Source organism: Sciurus vulgaris, assembly GCF_902686455.1.
Source record: "Sciurus vulgaris genome assembly, chromosome: 7".
In the NCBI taxonomy this organism is placed as follows: domain Eukaryota; kingdom Metazoa; phylum Chordata; class Mammalia; order Rodentia; family Sciuridae; genus Sciurus; species Sciurus vulgaris.
Genome location: NC_136467.1, coordinates 151152430 through 151176847, shown reverse-complemented (window position 1 = coordinate 151176847; position 24418 = coordinate 151152430).

The window sequence follows — 24418 nt, the reverse complement described above, 5'->3', positions numbered from 1 at the left end:
TCATTTTTTTCTTTCTTCCTCTCTCCCTTTCTTGATTTCTTCTCTGTCTTTTCTTTCTTCCTTTGTATCTAGACTGATAATTCTCATTTTCTTTTTTGATATTGGCCTTAGGCTTGGGAAACTATTCCATACTCAGCTTATCAAATCCTTTCAGAAACACGTTGTCTTTTTCAGTTTTCTGAAACAATTAACGTCTGATGCAATTTTTTGTTATTTGAAAGGCCTGCAAATTCCACAGGGCTGAGTGCATTTCTCGTGCTTCTTTCTTTTGTTTTCTTCTATCTAATTAGCCTTCTTTGTCCTATAACAAGCCTGTGATAATAAAGGGCTTGGGGGTGCAGGGTGAAGACGCCAGGGTCACTGGTGGCCCTGGGCTCGGTGTAGGGAATCCCAGGAAGGACCCGGCAAGCTGTCCATCCTTCACTGCCCGCTCTGGGGAGCCAGGCCTGCATCCTCCGCCAGCTTGGTCTGCCCTTACGTTTTACCTTTTTGAAAACTCATCATTTCAATTTGGTTATCGAGTGTTTTACCATATAATTGAAAACATATTTCTCCATTTCAGTGAAATAAAAAATAAAACAGTGTTGGTCTGAATGACAATAACCTTTCCCATTATGAATTGGGTTTTCCTTTCATTTCAATGATTAACACTTTAAAAGACGGTCAGGGAACCTCCTGTCAATGATGCTAGTTTTTTTTTTTTTTTTTCTTACTTTTTAACTCAAGCTTAATTTATGAGTTCTCCTTTTCTTACTTTCTCTTACTGACTTTCTTCCTTTTAAAAGGCAGGTAGTTTATAGAATTCATTAAAAAAAGAAAAATTATGACTCAGTTCCACAACCCAAGTAGAACTTTATTGTTTGGAAGCTTTACTCCTTTATTGCTTACGTAATTGGGAATGAGCTCTGTGTACAACTTCATATAATGTCGATCGTGCATGTGCATTATATAATGTGAATATATTTTTTAGAATATATTGGGGTTCTAAAAAAAGAACACATTGGGATTTTATTGTAGATTTCTTCTGTGATGAAGATTATTATTATTATTATTATTTTTGTGGTGCTGGGGTTTGAACCGAGGGCCTTGTGCTTGCAAGGCAAGCACTCTACCGACTGAGTTATATCCCCAACCCATGTACTAAAGATTATTATTTAAGAGATTAATTAAAAAAATTATTTTTGGTGGTGAGGATGGAACCCAGGGCCTCACATGCTAAGTACATGCTCTAACACAGAGCTACACCCTTGGCCCCCAGTTTAAAAGTTTAATGAATTCTAATGTTGTTCTTTTTATCCAATTCTCCTTACTTTGGGAATATGTCATGTAGAATCTCTGTCATTTTTTTCTTTCTATGAAGACATTTCTTGTACCTTATCTGATTGATATTTTTGGCGACCCATTCACTGGAAAAAAACATATTAACTTCTGTGCTTCTGCATGTCTGTTAATCCCACCTAATTTATTACACTAATCAACTTGATACTTTCTTCATTAAATGCAGATCCTCTTGATTTGTCGCGTGGAACGCTGACATTTCAAATTTTAATTCTCTTTCTGCCTGCTTTTTCCTCATGGGGTGTTCTGTTGATTTTAATGTCTCTGTGACCAAATTTCCCCCTTCTTTAGGAGGACAGTGGTCATTAGGGCCCACCCCAGTGACCTTATTTTAACTTGATTACCTCTATAGAGACCTTTTCCCCCAATGGCCACATTCTGAGTTATTTGGGGTTAGGAGTTCAGCACATGAATTTTGAGTGGGTCACAATTTAACCCACAATAGTATATTTGTAATTTTATAAATAGTTAAATGAATCCTGGAATCCTATGTTTGGGAAATATGAGTTTAAAGTTATGCAAACACGTGTTTTGTTTCCTCAGAGCCTTCATAGGCTGACGTGTCCTGTGACTGAGGAGTGATCTTCTTGGGAGGGAGTTTGATGGGTGGGGAAGCTGGCAGGTGATCCAAGCCAACCACTGCTTCACATCTGGCTTGTTTATCTCTTTAGATTTTAAGTGTTTTTATAAAAATTCAAATAGTTTGAAACATTTGATATATGCTGTTTTGGGGCTATTCAATTTAATTCCATTCAACTAAATTTTTTTTTTTTTTTTTTTTGCGGTGCTGGGGATTGAACCCAGGGCCTTGTGCTTGTGAGGCGAGCACTCTACCAACGGAGCTATCTCCCCAGCCCTCAACTATTTTTTAAATTTTTTTTTTTAATGTTTTACCACTGAGCTACGTCCCTAGCCCCCGACAAATCTTTGTTAAGTACTTTGCCTGTATTTGGTTTGGTAATTGAGCCAGTTCTTCTTCCTCCTCCTCCTCCTCCTCTTCTTCTTTTTACATTTTCTTATCAACTGTCTTTATTTCAGCTCTTCTTTCTTCCTGCACTTGAGGAGTTTAACAGTGTGATTTAAACTCTTGATTTCCTTTTGAGATGATGATCTTATCTATTTTTATTATTTCTGAAACATTTTCAAGCACTAATTATTTAAAAACCGAGGTTACACCGATAGGCTTCTCATATAACCTGAGGAACTTTCTCCCCGAATGCGGGAATAGGAGTCAAAGATGTTTTTTGGGGGGGAGGATGGGGGAGGCATTAGGGATTGAACCCAGGGATGTTCTACCATTGAGCTACATCCCCATCCCTGTTTAGTTTATTTTGAGACACTGTCTCCCTAAATTACTTAGGGTTTCACTAACCTGTCCATGCTGGCCCTATACTTGAGATCCTCCTGCCTCAGCCTCCTGAGTCACTGGGATTACAGGTGTGCACCCTGCACTCAGCTCCTAGGAGTCAAAAGGTGTTTTATGAAGCTGCCTCAGGGGCAGAGGTATGGGCAGAACCATCTGGCAGCAGTGTGTGAGTGTGTGTGTGTGTGGGTGTGTGGGTGTGTGTATGAGTGTGTATGTGAGTGTGTATGTGTGTGTGAGAGTGTATGAGTGTGTGTATGTGTGTGTGAGTGTGTGTCTCTGTGTGAGTGTGTGTATGTGTGTGTGTGAGTGTGTGTGTGTGTGAGCGCATGTGTGTGAGTGTGAGTGTGTGAGTGTGTGTCTGTGTGTGAGTGTGTGTATGTGTGTGTGAGTGTGTGTCTGTGTGTGAGTGTGTGAGCGCATGTGTGTGAGTGTGAGTGTGTGTTTTTCGGACAGGCTATTGCTTCCCTGTTCAGGTTCTCCTTCCGCAGCCCAGTGGGCCCACCACCTGTGCTACGAGTTCTAGCTGCTTCTGACCCACCCCTGCTCTTAATTCACAGCACTGCCCTCAGCATGGAGCTGACTGCCCTGGAAGTTAGAACCCAGCCTTCCAGCGTCAAAGACCAGCTGATGGGGTACAAAAGGCTGCTCCATTCTGAAATGCGGGTGGCTCCGGGCTGTCCCAGAGCTCTGGATCAGCTAGACTCTGGCTGAGACCACAGCCAGCCCAGCTCTCCCCTCCTGCCCTGGTCTGCGTTTCTCACTCCTCTAGCGCGGGGGCACTTCTCCCACCAATCCCTCACACAAAATCTCCATCTCAGGTGCTGTCCATCCTTACACAAAGGGGTTCTGCTGGTAAAGCCAGGAGAAGACCACAGATTTAATTCAAGCGTGTTGTGATGCCTGTGTCAGGGTGATTAGAACCCTTGGCAGCTCCAAGGAGAGAAGTTAGAATCTGCCTTTCAAATACCCTCTTGCTGTCTTCTGAGAGGATCCACAGGAGACGGTCTTCACTCAGCAGATACAAGGTGGAAATTCCACCATCGCTGGGGGAGGTCTAGACCAGGAGACAAAATCCAACTATAGACATGCTTCAGACTCTGCTATGAAATACTTGGCTAAATGTCTTCCTGTTAAGTGTCTTCTCTGGGAGTTGTAATCCTTTGTTAATTGTTAATCCTTCTCACTTATGTGTTTTTAGTGGTATTTATCCAAAAGAACTGAAGTCAGCATACTATAGTGATACACATCCATGTTTATAGCAGCTCAACTCACAATAGCCAAGTTATGGAACCAGCCTAGGTGTCTATCAACAGATGAAAGGATAAAGAAAAAAGTGGTATGTGTGTACAATGGAGTTGTAGCCATTGAGGAATGAAATTATGTCATTTGCAGGAAAATGCATGGAATGGGAAAATACCAAGCTGAGTGAAATAAATCAGACTCAGAAAGTCAAGGATCAAATGTTTTCTTCGATACATAGAAGCTAGGGAGAAAACAGTGAACCGGGACCTCATGGAAAGAGAAAGGAGACCAACAGAGTAGAGGATGGGTGTTGGGGGAAGGGAGAAGGAAGGAAAGGTGGGGGAGATGCATGGGAAGGGCATTGACCAAATTATGTTATGTGCACATGTGCAGATACCACAGTGATTCCCACTGTTGTGCACCAGTTAAAAACTCGACTTTTTTTCTGTTTGTGTCTTCTGCTGAGAGGTGACTGCCTAGTTTGGGGCCTTGGACCCAGGAGAGGTAGGGAACATGGAGAGGAGAAAAGCAGATGAGAAGAGCGTGTCAGAAGGTCGGGTGTGAGGGGAGTTGGGAAGAGCTGTCCCCAGCTCAGGGTGCGGGAAGCAGAAGCGTCTCGCCCAACCCTATGTGTTCTTCCTCCTGAGCTCAGCTAATGACACCTCTCTCCTCCTCACTTCTCCTCCCGCTGTCTGGCTCCTCTGACCCGTTCCTTTCTCTCCACTTGCGTCGAGCTAACATTTCCTCATCAGTTACACCCTCTACATATTTCTCAAATCCACTCACTCTCTCTGTCTTCTGTGCCACCAGTCCTGCTCAAACTACCATGACGTTGCACTTGGACTCTGCGATAGATTCCGAACATCTCTAATCCACTCTCCATGCTGTTCGGTGGGTTGCAAGTCTAATCATGCCATTCTCCTGGTTGAGACCCAGTGGCAGGCCTCCATCTGCCCCAGGATGAAGCTCAAGGCCTTCTCCAAGGTCCACACAAGCCCACCTGGTCTGACCTCGGTCGGTCAATGCGTTTTTGCCCCATGTTTTAACGTCCATCTCCACGTTCTTCACATAGAGTGAACTTCTCCTTCCTCAGTCGCCTGTTCCCTTCATTCCTCCAAGCTACCACCTACAGTGCTCTCCTCCTGCCATGCTCCTCGTCCCCACACTGTCCCTTCACCCAGTCAACGTCACTCAGCAGGGTTCAGCCTCCTGACCCCACCTTGGGTTCCAGAGCATGTCCTCCTGCACAGCCACCTCACACTCCATTATCTGCCATCTTCCTTCCTCACGAGACTGCAAAAACAAGCGTCAGGAGCCTCCTTTCCTTTCCTTTTCTCTCCCGTGTCCTCAGGACCAGGGCTGCAGCCATCCCATGTTGAACCTTTGTGAAAATCAGAGGGGTTGCAGGTTTTCCTCTCTCCTTTTGGTGGCCGCCATGTTGCCACCTGGACTCTCTTTCAGCTCCCTTTGTCCTTGTGGTCAGGTGCTGTGGTGTAAAACTCAGAGCACACAACCATGCACAGTGACCTTGAGAAGTCAAAACTGCTGCTTTGGGGGACCTAAAAGAAGCAGATGTCCACAGGCAGATTTGGTTTAGCCACCGAGACGATATACGTGCATCCTTTATCATCTCTCTGCGTCCTCTAGAGTAGAATTATGAAATTCGAAAGCAAGAAAGTCAAGTGTGCTCAATTCTCATAGCCTTGAGGGAGGGTCTGGAGCATAGAAAAAAGGTCTGGGAAGAGAGAAATATGATAAATGGCAAATAATCAGCAAGCTAATAGCACCGTCTTGGCTCTGTGTTGGAGCCTAATGGGTCATTTTTTCCTTAATAAGTTGTGTGCAAAATAATGGGGCCTCTTATTATCTGCAGCTTCACAGGTTTGATAGCATATGATTGGTGAAAGAAGCGCACGGAGCCACAGTCCAAAGCAAATCACCAGAGAAGTCCTGTTTTATTTTAAAAATGCACACACTTATATAGGGCTGGGAAGAAGCTGATTGGTTGGGGCATGAAACGGGGTGAGAGTTGATTGGGAGAGCCTTGTTGCTGGGGGGCGGGGCAATGGTTGATTGGGTGAGCCTTGTTGCTGGGGGGCGGGGCAATGGTTGATTGGGTGAGCCTTGTTGCTAGGGGTCTGGGCAGGGTGTCGAGTGCCGATTGGATGTGAGTTCGGGCCAGTGGGAAGAAGTTATGAGGAGTAAAATCAGGCAGAGAAGCCCGGCCAGCACCATGTTGGCACCTAAGTGTGGGGGACCTTATAATTGGGACAACCCAGGTTTCCTTCTGTTTTTCTATGCTGCTATTTTTAGCATGAAGCTTTCTTCCTCATGGTTCCCTCATAAAAACAAGAATGGATATGAAGTTGATAACTATCAGTGTTCACACACAATGGTTTTCTGTATGGCCTAATCAGTTGTAGTGTCCCTATTATCTTTAAGTTGAATCTTCTTCTTCTGTATTTTCAGTCTGCTGTTCCTTTTTCCATTCTTAAAAATTGCTGCTATTTAGCTCTGATTTTTGTTTAAGTACATCATCAATGCTTTGTCAATTCTATTCTTAAAGTCATGGCTGGGCATGGTGGTGCATGCCTGTAATCCCAGCCACTCAAGAGACCAAGGCACGAGGATTGTGAGTTTGAGGACAGCCTCGGCAACTGAGTCCCCATCCCAAAAGTAAAAATCCAAGAGCCGGGGATGTGCCTCCGTGGTAGGGCACCCTGGTTTCCACCCTCAGCACAGCAACCAACCAGCAGCAAACGTGTGGATTCCCTGCTGTTGTCTTTGACAGCTCTCACAGGTTTGCCGAGGTCAGTCTGCATCGCCAGATGTTCTTCTCGTGCAGCCACGTGTTCTTCTTCTATCCCTAATCGCCCAGTCGACATCAGATTGTTTCCCCTTGCTTTGAAGTCTTGAGTAGCAGTGCCAAGTCCACCACAGTGCATAACTTGCTGGTCTGTGATTCTGGTCTCCTCTTCTGTTTTGTAATTATTTTTTGATTTCTGTGACAAAAACATTTAGATTTGCTTGATGTTTTGGAAGCTTGCCTTTTTCTCTTTGTTGTTGATCTCTCTCTCTTTGCCAGAAATTGCAACTTTTTGTAACGGATTTTGCCAGAAGGAGGTGGCTTGCACTACCATTCCTGGGATCCACCTGGCACTCTAACGTGGTGGGATGGTGGGAAAGTTTATGGCGGTCTAGACCGAGACTGAAACCATCGGTGCCTTCTCTTTATCTCTTATCTTTTATCAATGGCCTTAATTAAAAGGTTTCTATTTCTTGCTAGAGTTTTATCACTTAGCAATCACTTACTACAACAGGAATCAGCAAATTATGGGCCACAGGCAAAATGTGACCATCACCTTGTTTTGTAAGTAGAGTTTGGAGCACAGATGCGCAGGTCACTTAAATATCGTCTGTGGCTGCTTTCATGCAACCAGACAGAGTTGAGAGGCTGCTACCAAAATATGTGCTCTCCTATCTTTCAGAAGGAGTTTGCTCACCCCTGTAGTCGAGTCTCCCTGAGCTCTGCAGCAGCCCAGAGGTCACGCAATTTGTCCAAAGCCACCCACCTGCTAAGCTCTGCCGGGACCTGGCCCCAAGTCAGACACGTGGCACCGTTATTCATGCCATGCCTCATTTACCTACACAAGGCCGCTTACAGTTTCCCTACAATCCCTCACTCTTCTTTGGCAGATGAGGAAACTGAGGCTTCGTGGCCTGTCCCGGGTCACACACAGGACAAGTAGCAGAGCAAGGCCTTCCCCCGGGTCTGTGGTGGCAGCTCCGCCTTTCTCAGCAGCCCTGCCAGTGCCTGGCACTGGCACGTGTGTCTCTTCTCAAAGGTTTTCTGAGGAGCAATGACGTCAATCTCGCTATTCAAGTTGGTCTTGAAAATAATACTGCACCCGATTCCCTTTAGCCGTGAAATAGGGAAAGCTGCCTCTGGGCTGGTGTTGGAGAGACCTGGTTTTGTTCCTCCAGTGCTAGTTCCTTCCGAATCCTGAAAGCAGGTGATGGTGTCATTGACCTAACAGGGCAGTCTTTGCGGAACAGGCCAAGCCTGAGCTAGCTCACTGCATTAAAACCCCCTCATTCCCCCTATTCCACGTTTCCGGATCAGCAGGCAATACGTGCAAAATTACTTCTTCTGCAAGTTCACTCTCTAGCCCCATTGGATGCATGGGAATCACACAGTTGAAAAAGAAACTGGATAAGACTCTCCCTCCTGTATTTCTTCTTGACCTTTGAACACGTACCAGTGAAGAAGCAATCATCATTTTATGCTGTCCAAAGATTCCCATTTTATTAAAGCACAGAAAGGACTTACAGAGCAGGTAGGTAGCCCTCATTCAGACTGGGTCGTGCTGGGCGGTGTCCACCTGGCTTGGTGGGAAGAAGTTGGCAGCCAGATGAAGTTGGTAGAACAGGAGAGACAGCGTCAGCTGCAGGAGGAGGAAAAGAGGCTTCGAGAAAGACAGAGTAACAGAGATCCCCCTGCAAACCTCCACGTGGGTCTGGCAGGCGCAGGCAAGTGGGGGACACAGACAGAGATGCCATGTGGCTGTGAGACCAGTCCCACCACATCCTATTGTGTGAGGTTATCACTATGCTTGTGTCACACCTGGAAGAGCAGAGGCCTCCCAATCAGGGAATAGAACTGGGGACTAGGACCAACGTGCATCGCGCATCAAGGAACCTGCCAGTGCGGGACAGACAGCCTCCCAGGGGAAGCCCCCAGCCGAGGCTCGGACCTGGTAAAGTATTTATTTTCAGGTTGGCTTGTTTTGTCCCGTGAGTGGGAGCAGCCTGTTCTAGCGTTTCATGGCCGACGGGAATGCATGTGGCTCCTTGGGCTACTTCTATCAGGTGGTATTTGAAGGCTGGGGGCCAGTTCTGCAGAGGGCAGGAAGGAAATTTTAAAAACCCTCATGGGACAAGGAGTCCCCTTCTAATTATATGTCCACAAGCCGCCCATTTTCTTCCCAGGCTTCCCTGAATCAAGCCCTGGGGTACTAACAAGTGGCAGGTGAAAGTCACACCAGGCCGTCTGCCAGGGTTTGGAACTGACACCCCTAATTCCCAGTGGGCTATTTTTGCAAAGGTGTAAAGTTTGTTCTCTTCAATTACTTTGAACTACTTCCCATGATTTTAGAGGCACTTTTAGCAGGACCCAAAAACTCTGGCAGAAGGTGTGAGAGGAGATTTTGATTATATTATAAAGACTTTTGAAATCAGTTATGACATCAGCCTTAAGTACCCAGAGATTGCTATCGTGATTGTCAGGCTTTTTTCTCCAGAAGCCCCTGCAACAGGACACATACATCAACACATCGCTTATTAATTATCTGTATTATTATTCTGCCAGCTTCCACACACCACTGAAAAGAATAATTTGCAGAATTAGTGGGAGAGTCTAATGATGCATTTAATGAGAGAATAATCAGGTGATGTTTCATTTGTATTAAACAGAATAAACAAGGAAATTCATTCATGAAACAGAAATATAGTCTAGGTCAGAGCAGGGAACATTTGTGCTATAGGAGACCAGGCTGAAACACTTAGTGGCCACTGCAGAGAGCCACTGATCTGAAAAAAGTGACCCAATGTGCTGTACTCTGGCTGATTTCAGACAGAAAGTGTTGCCTTGGTGAGGTTCTGGTGGCGCGGCACAGCTTGGCTGGACTGGTAAACATCTAGGATTTCCACCATCGTGAACACGAACACTGTCTGAGTTCATTTTTTGCTACTATAACAAAATACCACAGATTAGGTAAATCACAAAGAACAGGAATCTATTTGGCTTACAGCTCTCTCAGCTGGGAATTCTGAAACAGGGTTGTTCCCTTGTAGGGCCTTCTTGCTGCATATAACATGGCAGAAAGTATCACATGGAAATGTGGGGAAGAACGAGGGAGAAGGAAGGGGGCCACACTCCCCCAATCACTAAGCCACTCCCCTGACAGTGACAAGCATCCATTCTTGACAGCAGAGCCCCTACAGCCTAGTGGCCTTCTAAGGGTTACAGTGGCAGTTCAATTTCAACATGAGTTTGGAAAGGGACATTCAAACGAAAGCAGACGCCATTTTCTACTCATATGACTAACAACAACAACAAAAGTGCCTGGGTTTAAGAAATAGCTGATAGTGGGAAGAGGACAAATAAAACATGTGCAGATTGTATTTATTTTTATTTTGCTATTTTTAATTGCTAGAGTAATCGAATCATCCCACAGGAGTGGGGGTGTGGGGGCTCGTGATGCGGGCAGGCTGTCTAGACTTGCTCGGGGTTGGCTTTGGCGTGGAATGTCCCCCAGCAGCTTGCCGCTGGGGCCTGGTTAGCCCTACCAGCTCATTCCTTGGGACTTGGGGGCGGGTGTTGCTGAAGAACCAGTGCCCAGACATTAGGAAACCTTATGTCTCCATAGCTTGCTGTGAAGGGCCTCTTTCTCCAGCAGGTGACTGGCTGGGAGGTGAGTTTTCCAGAGGGTGTCCTAGGGTGGTGGTTGGGGCAAGAGGAAGCTCTGGGGAAGGTTCTTCTAAAGCCAGGAAAGGTGGACTTCACCATCTCACCATGAGCTAGTAGTGGTCAGTCCAAGAAGGACAACAAGAAATTGTTCAGGCATCTGCCCGCCCCCGTTTCCTGCAGTTTGAGAACTAAGGAAATGCCTCTGTATTTCAAAGGCCTACTATCAATGTTATTTGTAAAAAGGGGGGTGGGGGAGCACAAAGGATCTGAGAAACAGCCGGGCGTTGGTGAGTCTTGACTTGGGCATTGACAAACATGGTCGACTGGGGAGCCTTGGCCTCGGTGCCGTAGAACAGACTGAACCGTGATCTTTGCAGAATGATGGATGCAGGGAAAGCCAGCAGATGGTTTACAGTGATCCGGCCAAGGCGCTAATAGCAACAGAGCCCAGTGCTCGCAAATGCTTCGTCAGCTGAAGCCCCACACGCTGCACAGACGAGGGAGTGGGCCAGTCCAAGGTTAAGTGAGGACAGGCAGGCACCGAGTCCTGGCTGGGCAAAGCAGATTTCCCTAATCTCCAAACACGTGGTCACATGGGCGGCGCCCGGAGATCCTCACACATTCTCTGAGGAAGGCTCTTCGTTTGCATGATTTCATGCTCCTGGGGTATTATCTCCAATGCTTAGGTGATATTCAGAGTTTACCAAATTAGAAAAGTTTACATGCCGTGGGAGTGATCTCCTGGTTTCTTTTTTTCCCCCATCATTGATTGTGGCTGTATAAATGAAGCAAAACTGGATAGATTGTTAAGAAAAGCTTTCACAAGCAGTTTCCAATTACAAGGAAAAGTCCTGGGGACACTTAAAATGTGTGTGTGTGTGTGTGTGTGTGTGTGTGTGTGTGTATACATACATACATATATATATATACATAAATATATGTATATATAAATTATATTAAAGACTAATATATATATATGTATACATGTATATATATAATATACATGTATCCCAGATCCAAAATACTAGTAACCAGAGTATTTCAGATTTTGGGTTTGTAATATTTGCCTATATACAAAGTGATCTCTTGGGGACGGGACCAAAGTCTAAACTTCAAATTCATTTATGTTTTATGTACACCTTAAACACATGGCTTGAAGGCAATTTGTACAATATTTTTAGTGTGCCTGCAGTTTGAGACCCACCACAAGTGTGGAATTTTCTATGTGTCAATGCTCAAAAGGTCTCAGATTTTGGGGCATTTTGGATTTCAGAGTTTTGGATTAGGGATGCTCAACTGTAAATATTTACCTGGGCCCCACCCACAAATATTCTGATGGTCTTCATCCCATCCCCAACCCTTTCAACTTGAGTTATTTCACTAGTCTTTCCGTTACAATGGTATTTAGCTGTGAAAAACAGAAAACACATTTCCAACAGCTTATAAGAAGAGAACTATTTCTCATATGAGAAGGAATTCAAGGTTCTAAGTTTCATTTTAGCAATAGACAATACCAGGACCTCCACTGTGTGATTCCCTCGGCCTTTTCCTTCATGGTACAGGATGGTTGCTATCACCTGCACCATCTTGTCCAGGGAGAAGGGAACGGCGAAGAGGGCCAGGCCCACATCCAACCATTTGTTTTCTTCTGTCTCATGGTTCTGAACTGGGCTGACCATGTTCAGCTGCCAGGAAGAGTCTCCAGCAGGGGGGCTGGTGCAGAGGCTGTGAGTCCATCAGAGGGTCCGTCACAATTAGGGTCTGGGACAAATGACTAGCTCTGGTGGTGGACCATCACAATTGAGATCATGCTCGATTCTGCCCTTAAGATAAGATTTTCACTGCTGAAAGCAATCACCGCGTTTTGGTCTTTAGGGGCACCCTCTGATAGTATGCTCCATGAAGCAAGAAACTGTTCACAAAGACCAGTGTTGGAGTGGCGTCGAAACATGGCTTGAGCTCCGTGAGCAGGACGGGCTGTGCTCTCAGGAGTTTAAAATCTGAACATGCCTGGGAGGTCACGTCTCTGTTCTCCAGCAGTTCCACTGCATATTTGACAGTGAGCAAAATTTCGCTGAAAGGTAATAAAGAGGTAAAACTCAGTGTCTGACAAGAGCTTCACTGTGTGAAGCAGATGGGTTGCTGCAGGGGATCTGAGTGACCCCGGTCAACTGCAGTGTAGTAGCGATAAGCAATTTTGAAGGCGTCCTTCCGAGGATACACTGAAATAATATGCAGCAATGTACACATAATTATGAACTGCTCAGAAACTGAACAGGAGCCATATTTCGGTCTGGCTCTGCTGCTGTCCAATCATGTGATCTTAGGCAGATCATTAATGTCTCTGGGATTTTATTTCATTTTTTATGTGTGAAATTATGAAGTAAATTAGAAGAACTTATTTATTTCTTTTATTATTATTATTATTTTTTGGTACTGGAGATTGAATCCAGGGTTTCAGGCATACCAAGCACACGCTCTACCACTGAGCTATACCTCCAGCCAGAGATCTCTTTTAAATATAGAAGATAATGATATTTCCATAAAGGCTGAATATTGATTTACATATTTAACTAAATTAATTGAAGACTATATGGCCCAAGGATTGAATATCATAATTAAAGATGATCATTGCATTAAAAAAAGAATAGTATTACTTTTTCTTTTTAGATGGAAGTTGAATTTCCTGCATTCTATATGCAGTTTTTAAAATATGACCAGCTTGGCAGGCTACAAAAGCCCACAAATCTGAAATTAATTGGCGACATTGAATATGTATGTTCAAATACTCATTCAAATGTATAACCTCCAAGTAACTACTCAACAGTTATCAACATTTCCACCAAGATTATATTTATGAGCTGTTAAATCTACATTTCTTGCCCAGATCTCCCTGCTGAATGTATCCAGCTGCCCATTGAATAAGACAGCCTCCTGCAAGAGTTTAAAATTCAGTCCATCTTCTGCAAACTTGCTTCTCCTGCTCCTGGATTTTCTAACTTAATGAACAGACCCTGCATCCAGCCTCTCGGTTATCTCTTCTAAACGTCTCTGGATCTCTGGCACCCATTGCCAGCAGCCTGGCTGTTCCAACTCTTGTGTGATTGGGACAGAAGTCACTTACCTGGTGTCTCCTATTCCGGGTTCCTACTCTAATCCAGTCTCATGATCCTTCTGAGATGCACATTTAATTATTCTTCCATTCATTAAATGGCATTCATTGATGGAATGTTTCCTACACCGGGCACCGTTGAGGTTCCTGGGGATTCAGTAGTGACAGAACACAGTCCCTGCCTTCGCTGGGGCTTACGCTGTAGGAGATACCGGCCATAAATTTAAAAAGTGGGTCATAATAAAATGGTAGCTAGGGAAACGTGGCAGGAAGAAAGACGAGGGAGGGAGGTCTTCAGGCAGGTGGTGGGGGAAGAGGCTAGAGGGGTGATGTTTGGCAGGATGAAGGGAGGAAGCAACTAAAGGAACATCAGAGGAAGAATGTTCCAGGGCAAAAGGCCCCGTGGGAGCTTGCTTTCTGTGTTCACAGAGGCCAGGGGAGCTGGAGTGGAGGGAGACAGAGAGAGAACCAGGGGCGGCGGGAGGCAGCGAGGGCCAGACCACCAGGCAAGGTCTTGGCAGTGCCTGAAAGCCTTTCTGCCGGACAGAGAGGAGACCTGACTCGTGTTTCCCAACGATCACTCTCTCTTCCTCGTGGGAAATAAACTGCAAGGCACAGAGGGCAGTGGCAGGGAGATGGGTCAGGAGGCTGACGCGCAGTTCCAGCAAGAGATGACAAGGGACTGATTTCATTGTATTTCTTATCACAGGACATGCAGATAACATAAGATTGACATCTTAACCTCTTGGACAGGTCAGCGGCATTGAGTACTTTCAGATCACCGCCACCTATTTCCAGAACTTTCTCACCTTTCTAAACTGAAGTTCTATGCCATCAAACAGAAACTCCCATTTGTCCCTCCCCTCAGGCCCTAGAACCAAGTCTTCTACTTTCTGTCTTTAAATATGATGACTTTTGGTGCCTCATATACATGGAGCCACTTGGCATCTGTCCCTTTGTGACTGGCTCATTCCAGGGGACCATTTTAAAACCGGATTACTTGTCATATACTCTGGATATTAACATTTCTCGATGTTCACCCACGTTTGGGCATGTTTTGGAATTTCATTGCATCTTGAGGCTGAATAATATCCATTGGATGTATATTACCACATTAGTTTGTTCCTTCATCCATTGATGGACATTTGGCTTGTTTCTATTTTTTTTTTTTTTTTTTTTTTTTTTTGTTAATAATGCTGCTATGATGTTACAAGTATCTCTTTGAAACCCTGCTTTCAATTCTCAAATATAAACCCAGATTGCTGGATCATATGTAATTCTGGTGGATTTATTTTGAAAGAAGAGATAACAGGAATCTACTTCTTTGCTTAAAAATTTTCAGTGGCTTCCTGTTGCCCTCAGGACAAAGTCAAAAATCAGCTTAATAAGGTTCATACATGCTGCATTTCAGACAACAAAAGCCAAAGCGGACAAATGATTTTGCATCAAACTAAAAAGCGCCTGCATAGCCCAGGAAGAGTAAAGAGACAGTCTCTGGAAAATATTCACAAACTATGCGTCTGAAAAATGTTAATATCCAGAATATATGACGAGCGATCCGGTTTTAAAATGGGCAAAGACACACCGATGTGGTGGCACACATCTGTAGTCCCAGCATGAGGGAGATTTAGTTAGGAAGATAGCTTGAGTCCAGAAATTAGCGGCTGGCCTGGGCAACATAGGGCAGAAGACCTGAAAATAGGAGAGAAGGCCTAGAAAACAACCAAAGCCGTGTGGACACACACCCAGCAGCACTGAGCATCAGGGAAATGCCAATCAAAGCCACATGCAATATCACCGCATTCCAGCCAGAATGGTTATCATCTAAAGAAAAAAGGAGATGCCGGGAGGATGTGGGGAACTGCAAATTCTTATGCACTGTTGGTGGGAATTTAAATTAGTTCAGTCACTATAAAAAACTGTGGACGTTCCTCAAAAAAATTAAATTAGAACTACCATGGGATGAAGAAATCTCACTACTGGGCATGTACCCACGGGAAATGTAATCAGTATGTTGAAGAGGTCTCTTCACGGCCACGTTGATGGCAGCACTATTCACAAGAGCCAAGAACTGCACACGACCTGTATCAGTGGGTGAACAGGCCAAGAAAGCCTGGCGCTAGGCATAGTGGAATACTATTCTGCAATGTAAAAGATTGAGATCCTGTCATTTGTGACCACATGGATGGGCGTGGAAGATCTTAGGCTATGTGAAATAAGTCAAGCCCAGAAAGACAAAGAGCTCAGGATTTAAGAGTGGAGAGAGGATTGGTGGTCACCAGAGGTGGGGAAAGTGGCAGTGGCAGGGAAGTAGGTCAGTAAAAGAGTGGATAAGGGGTACTGAGTCACATCTCCATAGGAGTAAGGTCTCCTATTACACAGAAGGGTGATCATAGTGAACAATATCATGTCACAGTCTTCAAAGTAACCGGAAGAGAGGATTTTGAACATTCTTGCCATTGAGAAATGATAAATGTTTGTGAAGATAGATAAGCAAATACCTTGATCTGACCATAAAACCATGTATGCAAGTATCAGAACACCACTGCACCCCTGCACTCTCTGAATCCCTGCACTTATTCCATCAGCAAAAAGAGAAAAGGAAAAGGAAAACCCTGCACCAGTCTCACCTTTAGGAACCGTTCACTGTCTCCCTGCGCCCATCCTCTACATTGCAATAAATTCCTTGAACTTCCTAGACGAGGACATGTGTTTCCTCCTCTGAGAACCACCCCCTTCCCTAGCCCAGCTGATTTGCCCTTGACCTTCATTCTCCAAGAGGGCTCGGTCCCACCCAGTTGAGCTGGGGTGAGGCCTGCTGGGGCCACTCCCCGCCTGGCTCTCCCTCACCCCTGCAGTGCTGCTGTGGACTGGTCCATGTTTCCCTGGGGTGTTAAGCGCTGTGCCTGGCAGGGTCCTCAGACCTCTCAGGTGGAAGTATCTGTCCAGTGAATGAACAGAGATGCGTGAAGAACGTGTCCTTCCCTCCAGACCCTGCACTTTCAATATGAGTCACAGATACAAATGTGTTCCGGGCCACAGAGGAAAACCTGCCCTGAGAGCAGCGGAACCCACGGCCTGCCAGGGCCACCCCGCACCACGGGGTTGCCACGAGCCACCTGTGCCCATCAGGTGGAAATCCCACCATCAAGTACCACGTAAGTTCGGTTCCGCCATCTCACTGGCCACATTTCAAGCGCTCTGCAGGTCACCGCCTGTGGCTACAGACTGCCAATCATGCTGGGCAGTGCAGATGCAGAACAGCTTAAGCACTGCTCTAAGGAGTGTGCTTCTCACCGAGGGCAGACAAAATACCTTGAGCACCCCAGTTTCCAACTCTTGTTCTCCAAAAGGCATCCTCAGGTAAAGTCAGATGCTTGGAGAAGGTAGCCCTTGGGTGCCTCTTTGCAGAAATGAGAATCCGTCTCAGGGAGGAGAGAATGATGTTGAGGATGTTGGTTCTTACCTACTTTCCACGGTGAACTCTCTATAAAAGCCTGGTAGGAAAAATCTCTCAGATCTTAGTGCCAGAAACTGTTGTATGTTTTTGAATCACATTTATTCTGCAATTAATCACATTTTCATTTTTTTCATTGGCTGCTAAATTGAAGTCATACTGTGACCCCGCTCTAGCAGGTGAGCCAAATCTCACTCTGTGCACAGGGGACCCCTTTCTCCCCTTGGAAAAGCCATGTGACATATGTTCTATACATACATTATTTTTGCATGTGGATCTGATTCATTTATTTTGGTGCTATATACTATTCCATTGTGTATATGTACTAAAGTTTAATTCTCCATCATTTTTTGTCAGATATATGGGTAGTTTCCATTTTTCTCTGTTACAAATAGTGTCCAGGGATGTTCCTGTGCATCTATGGTCACCTACATGTAGGAGAGTGTGCTGGGAAATGGGATTGCTGGGCCATAGGGAATGAATCTGTACTGTTTAGGGGAGTTGGCAAGTTGTTCTCCAAAGCTGCCATATCAATTTCCATTTCCACCAGCTACATACGAGAGTCTCCTCCTCACATCCTGCTATCATTGGAATTGTTATAATTTTCCCCATATAATGGGTTTGTTTGCATTTCCCCTCCCACTGCTGATGCTATGTATGTTTTCACCCTCCTTTGCTTCATTTGCTGCTGCTTTTGTGACTTCCAATGCCTGTCCTTTGCTCATTTTCTATTGCAATATCATTTTCCTATTGGCTGAGGAATTACACAAGCCCATTTAAAAAAAATACAATTGGCTTTATTGATGATAGGGCACACACTGTGAAGTTCACTCTTTATACATGGATGATGCTATGCCTGTTAGTATATTTACATTGTTACGCAGTGATCACCACTTTCTGATTTTAGACCATTTTCATCTCCCCAGAGAACCCCCTGTCCATTAACAGCAGTTCATCCAGCCCCACCACCAGCCCCAGGAATCACCAACCCACTCTCTGTACCTATAGATTTGTCTATTCTGGACATTGCTTATAAATGGAACCATGCAATAAAAATCCATTTTGAAATAAGATGCAGGCTCGAATAGTTATTTTAATGAATTACAGGATGATTTTGCATGTCTGAATTATGTAAGTGTCCTACTGTGCTTAGATGCATTTCACTTCCATCTAAATGTCATTTCTGATTCCAACGTAAGTTATGATGAGCAAATATGTATTTTTAAATCCCGGCTTCCCATCCTTGGCATCTTTCACCTTCAAGGATTCCCCAGAGATCACAATTTCCTCTTTGAAAAGCACTGGTCCGGAGCAAATCACAGTCTAAACACAGCTCTTATAAGAGTGGAGCTAAAATTCAGTTTTGTTTACATTTGGCTGAACTAAAAGGGGTCATTTCAAGAAAGAGTCAAGGACTAGAAAAGGAAATGGCTTGGAATGAGTCTAAAATATTTAATGTTTAAAAACTGGGGGACTCTAAGAGAACTTCCAGCTATTGCCAATGGTATGATTGAAAAGAAATCAAGTGTTAGGGTGTCCAGCCAAACCAAAGTTCTTAAGGGACAAAAATCATGATGTACGTATTTTTATGTATATGTCATACAGCGCAATGTGGAAATGAGGATACAGATCATGAAATCCCCCTGGGGAATACAGGCTTTGAAATCTGAAGGTGGGAGTGGGAAGGATGGGAAATCTGTACCCAGCATACCTTAGCCCACAAGACAAAAAGGCCCAGGCTGGAGATGTGAGCCAGTTCTATCAGTAAGTTAAATACAGTGTTCACATATTTTGTTTTCCTGACTCTCCCAAAGCAAACAGAGGAGGTGGTTGATAATTTTCCTTGCACATTCTGATAGGCAAAATGATGTCTTTAATTTTATGGATTTAAAGTTCAGTATTGTGATATGTTGAGTGGAAGTCTTCTCCCTATTTTTACTGGGTTTTGGAAACGCAAGGTATTTCAGTGTGTCTCTCAATGTTAATGTGGTGTTATTTCCCTCTCTAAAATATAATCTCTTCTAAGATGCTTCATAACATAGATAGCATTTTGCACATCCCCACGGGGGCTTAACAAATGCTGTTTGCTGCCAGAGGCAGATAATGACCGTGGAGCTTGTTACACGGGCCCACATCTTCTCCCAAGAAGAAAGTGCATTTAAGATCTTCGAGCATGCAACTGAGCTAAGCTTACATGTGGTACGTTTTCTTGACTTGAAACTTCCACTTATTTCCCACCAGTTAACCTCATCTATTTATCCTGCTTTTAAGGAGAAAATTGTCAAATCCTCTAGCAATCTCCTGGTGCAATAAGGAGATTCAAGAAACATCCACAGGAACGCTTTCGTAACCTCGACTAACAGGGGAAGCTCAATCTACACCAGAGGGTATTTTTAAAGAACTGCAGAGTATTACTTTCAGGAACATACATAAACCAAGACTGCAGGCTAGGTGCTTTCTGTCAAGGGCCTCCTGGTCTGTGTTTACGTCTCATTTGCCATGGGCGGTGTGGACACTAACACCCAGTGTGCTAACATACTTAAAGCAGTTTGTGCAAATAGACATGAGAAGGTTAGAATTCTCTTAGTTTCCTTATTAATTTGCTATGGGAATTATTTTTAGAGATGAGCAACAGTACAGCTTCTCTTGTAGACATACACACTTCAAAGTATTTAAATCATCAAGGTTCAGTCAATAACACTGAAGGTTTGCACCCCAGGTACTTACCAAAGGACTCAGCAGTTAATGGGCTGCCAAACACACAACAGAAGCAATTAATATCTAGAGAGGTGGCTTCAAGGACATGTTAATTATTCATTTTCCTAAATCTTTCCACTTCTGTTTCTGCATTATCGCATGACCTAAAAGCAGCCCTACTTTTCTGTAGCGGTGGTTCTCAAACCTCTGTGTACTAGATTCCAGGGCTGTGAACACCGCTCCCCGCAACACCCAATTTTGATTCAGTTTTGTTCTGGGATAGCAAAATGGTTTGTTTATCAAGTCGCTCCAGGTGATTTTGATCCAAGTGATACCACTGACCATACTTGGGAAATTGAATGGGTATGCACCCAATTTCTGCATGCTATCTGCCACTAGATTACATTGAAGGTGGATACAATAATTTTTCATATGGAGAGATTTTTTGCATCTCTTGCAAAACGGCGGGGGTTTTCTTAGGATGCTATTTGATATTTGTCCTAGTCACCTTTTTCATTGCTGTGACCCAAAGACCTGAGAAGAACAACCTGGAAGAGGCAAATTCTATTTCATGCTCACAGTTTCTGAAGTCTCAGTTCATAGATGGCTGACTCCATAGCTTTGGGCTTGAGGTGAAGCAGAACATCATGGTGGAAGGGCCTGGTGGAGGAAAGCAGCTCAGGACCTGGCAACAAGGAAGGAGAGAGAGTTCCCTCACCAGGGACAAAATATAAACCCAAAGGCACATCCCCAGCGACCTACTTGCTCCAGCCACACCTGCCTACAGTCACCATCCAGTTAATCCATATCAGCCGATTAATGCAATGATTAGGTCACAACTTTCATGATGTAATCATTTGCTTAGAAAATTCTTGCATTGTCTTACCTGTGAGCTCCCGGGGGGTCACCTCATATTCAAACTCCAACAATATTTCCTATGGATCTCTTACCTAAGAAATTACATGACAAATTTATCTGGGGATTAAGTGATAGGAGAAACTTGTCTTCTGAAAAATTAATGTTCTTTCACCTGATGATCTAAAGAATAAAAATGATCCCTGTTTTGTCATGGCCCATAGGAAGCCCAGAGACGCAAAAGCCCATCATCTCAGGCTTTGCCCTGATTTTTTTCATGGCATCTTTCTCAATATGACTTCGGAACTTTTTTTCTGATTTAGTTTTTTTTTTAGTTGTTATAGTGCAAATAGTTTTTCACTATAATGCTTTTGAAAAGTTGGAAAGAGAAATTACAAAAAGTAAATAGAATAGTTAAAGTGGTTGTGGGTTCATAATGTTAGCAACAGTTCTCTATTTCCTGAGTTCAACTGCAAACCAAGGCCCAGAGTCTGCCTGGGTTGCCTTTCGGGCTCATCATGTTCTTCTTGCTGATTTTCGGTTGGTCTCATTTCCTGTGAGGGTATTGTCCCAGTCGAGCTGACCTATGTGGCCTTTCTTTGCACGCTCCCAATAACCCTTCTTTACTTTCTCAGACTTAACGGTGTTGCATGAGCCTACTGTCTTCAACAGTGTCTAAGGTTTTGCATTTACTCATCATGAAGATTGCATTTATAGGTTTTGCATTTACTCATCATGAAGATTGCATTTATTTTTCAAAGATCCTGATTACCAAGAACTGGAAACAAGCATTCTTCCGAGAGCAAATGGGTGAATAAGCTACGGTGTGTCCATGCAATAACTCTGCTGGGAATTATGCTATGTGAAAGAAGTTGATCTCAAAAGATTACATTTTACATGATTTCATCTATTGGGATACTGGAAATGGGTCAGGAGAGGGTCTGACCAATAGGGAAATCTGAGAGTTCCTTTAGGATTTTGGAACAAGGAATTCTGTATAAGAATCTTGTGTGTGTTAAGGGTCATAGGCATGCATTAAGATGCATAGGACTGCACACCAACATGGCTTCTCTCACATGTAGATTTTGAGATTTTAGTCGGTTTTTTTTTTTTGTTGTTGTTGTTGTTGCTGTGACCAAAAGACTTGAGAAGAACATCCTGGAAAGTCTCTAAGTAGGAGAAAATATTTCCAAAACATGCATTTGCTAAAGGACATGTATCCAGAATATATAAAGAATTCTCAAAATTCAATAATAAGAAATTAAACAATCCAATTAAAAGTGGCAAAAGATTCAAATAGACACTTCATAAAAAACACTTTATGGATGCTAAGTGATCACATGGAAAGATGCCCAGAATTGTCACTAGGCAAATGCAAATTAAAAACACGATAAAAATCTACTTATCAGAATGGGTTAAAAAAAGAAAAAAAAATATTTAAAAACTGATAATAGCTAGTACTGGTGAAGATGTGTAACCACTGGAACTGGTGAGATTGCTAGTGGGAATGTAGGATGGTTATAGCCATTTTGGAAAACAGCTTGGCGTTTTCTTAAAAAGTTAAGCACACCACATGATCCAACAATTTCATGTCTATGAAAATGAAAACATATGTTCATATAACAACCTGGACATGAATGATTAGAGCGGCTTTATACATGATTGCCCCAAACTGGAAACAACCCAAAAGTTTTCCTGGTGAATGAAAAAGTGAAGTGTAACCTATCCATAGAGTGGAATGCTACTTGGCAAAAAGAATAAGCCATTGATAGCTGCAGCAACATGGGCCATTTTTCAGCTGTATTATGCTAAATGAAAGAAGCCAGACTCAAAATGCACTGGACCATTCCATGGTGACGTACAGAAAGGAACAATCTGCAGTAATAGAAAGCAGATCAGCCAGAGCAGGGGGCAGGAGGAGGGGCTGGTTACAAAGGAGCGGGGTGGTTTAGAGTGACAGGGCCGCTCTGTCTCTTGGTGAGGATTGTAGTTGCATGATCACATGCATTTGTCAAAATCCAAAAATTTATGCACAATGGAGTACGTCTTTGTGTAAGTTGTGCTGTTGATTAAAAAAAATCAGTAGGTCCTCAGCTGAGAGGACCCGACACCACATGGGTCTCACTTCTACTTTCAAGTTTCTTTTCAAATCAATCCAACAAGTGTTGAGTGTTTACATTTATTATCTCTCATGCTAAGCATTTCTGGAGCTACAGAATGTCAGAAGGTTCTGTGTTGTTTAGACTAGGCTGGGAGGCCCTGAAGGGGTCTACTTAAGACCCCATCAAACTCACCTAGAAGTGAGGAGGGTGATAAGAATGCGGACAGGGGGTGGCGGCTTCGGATGCCTGGTGGGCAGACTAAGCACGTGCTCAGGGCACCTAACCGAGAGGAATCCGCAGCTTTCCTGAAGGTTGGGCTACTTATAAAGACAGGCACCATACATTGCTCAGTCTCCAGGCTGGCTCCCAATCTGTCAGTGTCTTTGCAGTGGAGATGGAAAGAAAAGGGTAAATCTCAAGACACTGAAACGGGTGGGGGCAGCCCAGGGGCAGAGCGCTTGCCCTGCTATGTGGGAGGACCTGGGTTCAACCCGAGCCCTGCAAAGAGAAAACAAAGACCCACAGAAGAAATGAAGTAGAGAAGGATCAGAACAGCTCATTTGAAGTTACCATCTTGCAAGAATTTACCGTTAACCAAGAGGACAGGCTTCTCAGATCTGCCAGCAGGGGGAACCCTGCTTGTCCAGGGCCCAGTGTGGTTTGGTGGGTCAAGGGACCATCTGGCTGGGAGATGGCTCTGGGCTCCTCGGCTGCTCCTCAGGCCAGGAAACTCCTGCTGTGGAGCTCGGCCCTGGCTGCTCCCTCTGCCTGGAATGCCTGCCCACAGCGGCGGGGCACCCACACCTTCTCCACTTCTGGACTCCGGCTCCGCCTCACTTGGAAGGCCTATCATTCACTGTCTGCCTCCCCTGCTAGATCTTAGCTCTTCTGGTCACCCACGCATCCCAGCATCTGGAATTGCAGCTGGTGTAGATGCCAGGCACTGTCACATGATTGACACTCCTGAGTGAGTGCTCAGACCACACTCCTGGCCATGTGCTTCACATCCTCTCTCCTGAATCCTTGCAGTTGCCTCCTGGCTCTTATCATTGATCCCATTTCACAGAGAAGGAAAGAGGGGTGCAGATGGGCTTGCTTGGCAGTTGGAGGCCCAGCGGATTTCTAGTTGATGGGTTAGATTTCCTGGGTGGACCTGCCGTGGAAGCCACGTGACCCAAGGAAACTGACCACAGGGAGGGACGGGGGCTGGAGGACTGCTGTGCTCACACACCTGGGAGAGAAAATAAGAGCGGACTTGACCTCAGTCCTTCACTTCTCAATAGCGCACAAGGAATCCAACATTTAAAATCACATCTTTTACAAAGGTGCACGCACTTTGAATCCCTTGTATTCTCTTTTCTGGGGGGAAGGAGGGTGTAAAGTCTACCTAAAATAAAACCCACTTAACACTGGGGCTTATGGAATTGCTTTCCTGAGTCATTAATTTGCTTTCTGTTTCCCTGTGTAGATTGGACAATTTGTTATTCTTTATATAAAATCTCTAAGAATTCACTAACCGAAGGGGATTAACAACACACAAGTAGTTTGGGGGGATCTGAATTTAGATCCCTGTTTTCCTACGCTGGCAGCAATCCTGATTACACAAATACTCCCAGCCCTGGGGCCTGGATTTGCTCTTCCGGTCTAGGCATGGTCGGTGCGTGGGGCAGGGTGACCTTTCTCTCGCTTTTGATGGCCGCCCTCTGGTGGTGCGTGGGGACTCTGCAGGTCTCCATCTTGCTCCAGGGTGCTTTGTGAGACAGAGGGCTTTGTCTCAGCC